General features: G+C 40.5%; 1 pseudogene; it reads left to right on the top strand.

The window, feature by feature from the left end:
* Positions 1–2,597: 2,597 nt before the first annotated feature.
* LOC149136506 (uncharacterized) lies at positions 2,598–3,343 on the top strand (annotated as a pseudogene).
* Positions 3,344–3,871: the final 528 nt, after the last annotated feature.

Genomic DNA, 3,871 nt, shown 5'->3' with positions numbered 1-3,871 from the left:
GAGATTCTTAAATTTCCACCAGAGACGGTAGACTTTGCCTGCTGCTGTTATTGATTTTAATATCTTGTAGACTGCTATCTCTGACTCATTTCTCACTAGAAAATTTAAGTGAATTAAATCTTATCTTAAACTCTCTTGAATTATACCTCAATTTAATTTTCCAGCAGTTGTAATCATCAATAATGGACACGAAATACTAGCTGTGATGCAGGCAACTTTGGAGAACTCACATGTATTTTTTTAATAGACTATTTGTTTTTCGCAGTATTGTGCTTCGGTATGAGAAGCTTATGACATAAATCTCAGCAAATAACTTCTCTACACCTAACTGTAAAACGAATTTTTCCAAACAGTAGTGAAGTATAGATATATTCATCCAAGATTCTACCCCGCTCAACACATCCTCTTGAAATCATAAAACACCTACATGGACTGAATTTATACAGTATAAATTATAGAGTTAGGTGGATAAAATCACGAGCCAATGAATCATAGGCGGAAACTATTCTGATGGAATGTTAAATATACTTTTACACCTTAACATTAATTTCATCACTAACCCACTCTTTTGCTAAGTAATTCTACCGTCCCTGGCACACTTTTCTGCATACCTTTTTTATTAGAAACTTCAGCAGTGACTTTGCTATTTGACAACATCTAAAAGTTCTCATTTTCTCGGGTAGATTGAAAAAAATGTAATTTCTGAAATTGTTAGTTATAGCCTACAGTTACTGAATTAGAAGGAAGAGAGGATATTTTCGATAGTTTAAGTTACATGAATTATATAAATTGATAAATATTATGAAGTAGCTTTATATTTCAAATAAGCCAAAGTAAAACTAAACTGTCTATACTTCTAACATTCGTATTTTGAGGAAGAAGTTGCTTGTTAGGTTCACTTTGGTACCTCTTGAACTTATCTTGTATGTTTATGTTCAAAAGAATTCTTTTCATTTACATTGTCGTAGCCGAGTTTATTTGAATGTCAGAAATAAAGATAGCTAATGAAAAATACTTCAGTGAGTCACATAACTGCATTCTGGTTTCATAACTTCATTTTGTTGCCAATACCAGCAAAAGAACAGCGACTTATTTGATTCATCGACAGATGCTTATCTGGTGACCTATACATAACATCTATTGCAGAATGCATTTGTCCGAATTTCAGTGCTTTAAAATATATTATTTGCCGCTTTAGTAGAATACAAAATTTATGTTGACTATAAGGCATTTGGTTTGGTTTTTCAAACTGTTTTCTTTGTTTCGAACAAGTTATAAACAGTCATAATTGAGAAAACCTGTTGGAATGCATGTACACTTTGTAAAACCAGAAAGGCCATAAAATCTTCCATAAATTATCGAAATCTGTGCGTGTATCTCTAAAACATTCTACATTCAGTTTATCGTTAACGATTTCAATTCTGACATCTCGCATTTTACTCTAGATACACATGCATATAAACAGTTAGTATCTTTGATTAATATACCCAATTTGTATATTACTGCTCATGAATTGTGAGATCTCTAAATACTCATTCCCACCCCATCAGGAAAATACTTAAGTAAAGTCAATAACTGATAGACAAATATTACATAGATTTTCAAAGGAAATATAGAACCGAAGTGAACGTGTGTTCTCACTAAATTCAGCCAAGGAAGTTATTGTCCCGCACACGAAGATGCTTGTGCGATGGTTGTGGAAGCATTTAGCTTATGCAGATTATTTAGCGTCGTAAATGCTAGGTGATACATAATATTTGTTTTTAGTCATTCTCTCCTGATGTACCAAACTTCGGACAGTGGACAGTGAACATTTAGGGGTGTATTTTCATAGAAACTAGACAAGAATCAAGAAATGTTAGCAGAGTCAAAATAGAAGTCATCGATCATTAACTTATACATTTTGAAGTGGCTGCAACCCAAAAGGTCAGTATGCGATGCATTAATATTAATTTGATAACGCATATATATATATGTGTGTGTGTGTGTGTGTGTGTGTGTGTGTCTGTATACATGAGGATGTATCAAAAATTTCCGGGGCTAGTTTTCTAGCGCACTAAGAGATGGCAGTATGCGGTTCCGTGCTCAATGAGATCTAGTAGTGAATTTGATGACACAGTGTACCGATTGACATCACTGTGTTTATTTTGCAAGTTCTGAAATTTGTAGTTTTTTGATCCTATGTATGCTGCAGTCTGCTATTTTGGCATGGACAAGAAGTTAGAAAAAAAAAGTGCTTTAGAATTTGGAAGTCTGCTACTGAGAGATTGAGCATGCTTCTGCAAGGTTACGGTGACGAGACAATGGATCATACGCAATTCTACACATGTGGAGGAGGGTATCGCACGGTGGTGAAAGTGTTTGGCAACGAGAAAGATGCCATAGATCAGTCCACGGACCTGTTGCGGACAGCGAAATGGATACTGCTTCCACCGTACTGTGGCAAAGGCGTTGCCGGAGTGAGGGTTGGAGGAGTGATTTCCGAAATCGAGGAAGAGTGGCTTGTGGCAGACGTGACACCCGATGTGAGGGAGGGGGCGGACATCCTCAAGATAACGGGGGCCCAAAGGGTCAATTGCTGGGGATATGGCCTCGAAATGACCATGCAGTTGTCTTTGGAGGACTTGCATGGTGTAGCGGAGGGAATAGTACTCCCGGAGGACATCAGACTTTGAATAACAGTGGAAGGACGACCACCAACATGCTTCCTATGCGGCGAGGAAGGGCACATGAAGGCGAGATGTCCCGAGTAGGAAAACTAACAAGAGAAGAAAAGTGAAAAAAACAATGCCGAGGAGGTGGTACCAATAGGGGAGACAGATGGGTGGAGGAGTCCGTCACATTAGTTGATAGGAGGAGGAGAGGGGAACGGGTGAGCTCCCCTTCCCCAGACAATCAAGGGGAGCTGGAGGAGATTCTGAAGAAGGGAGATGTGGTGGTGAACGAGGGCACACAGAGGGGAACATCATTACAACAGGTGGAGGGAGAAGGCATTTGTAATGTTGGTTGTGATGGTTCTGCGCGCCCGGAGCGATCGGGACGGGGCCCAAATCAGGCAAAGGTGAGGGGGAGGAGATATGGGTGGCATTTGGTTACGAGTACCAGGATTGCAGAGGTGGAAATGGGGATTGTGTAGTATAAGTCGGTGATACGATTGGGGCTGCCACCGTGAGGGTGCCCGGAAAGCACTGAAGGAGTGGTCACGAATGGAGAGAGATTTGAGAAATTAAGAGAGATGTTTGGAAGTTGCTTAGACCCGCTGTGGGTTGAGGTCGAGTTTGTCGAGCTCCCACCGCTCGTGGGATTTGGAACCCTTTATGAACATTTAAAAGCAAGTATTTAAAATTTGTGCTTCATAAAAAAAAAGAGGAAAATAGACTGTTAAAAAGTTTATCAGAAAAAGAAAGTGAACGATCCCCCCACCAAAAAAAAAGCAAAAAAAGCAAAGACTGTAAGAAATCACTGCTACGTCTCGGAGCGGGACCGAGAAAACTTGTTAAGTTGCTTGGAATTTGCTTCGGTCCAGACAAACAGACGGAGAAGAATTGGAGTGAGGTGACAGACAGTGTGGAAGAGTGCTGTCCCTGAAAGGGAGGGTGGAGGTGGTGCAGACGTTTATTGCGTCTGTTATCACCTACCGTCGGACCTTTGTCCCTTGCCCCGGTTCGTGACTATGCATGTTGGCATGTTGGAGATGAAAGACAGGGTGGAAGCTCTAACTCGGATCTGGTCAGAAGGGCGCAGTCCCTGAATGGGAGAGCGGAGGTGGTGCAGACGTTTATTGCATCTGTTATCACCTACCGTCTGACCGTTTTCCCTTGCCGCGATTCGTGGCTATGCAAGTGGAGACAAATTCTCTGCCACATTTTGT

Source organism: Octopus bimaculoides, chromosome 3 (genome assembly GCF_046866305.1).
Source record: "Octopus bimaculoides isolate indiv1 chromosome 3, ASM4686630v1, whole genome shotgun sequence".
NCBI lineage: Eukaryota > Metazoa > Mollusca > Cephalopoda > Octopoda > Octopodidae > Octopus > Octopus bimaculoides.
This window is presented reverse-complemented; position numbering and strand designations above follow the sequence as displayed.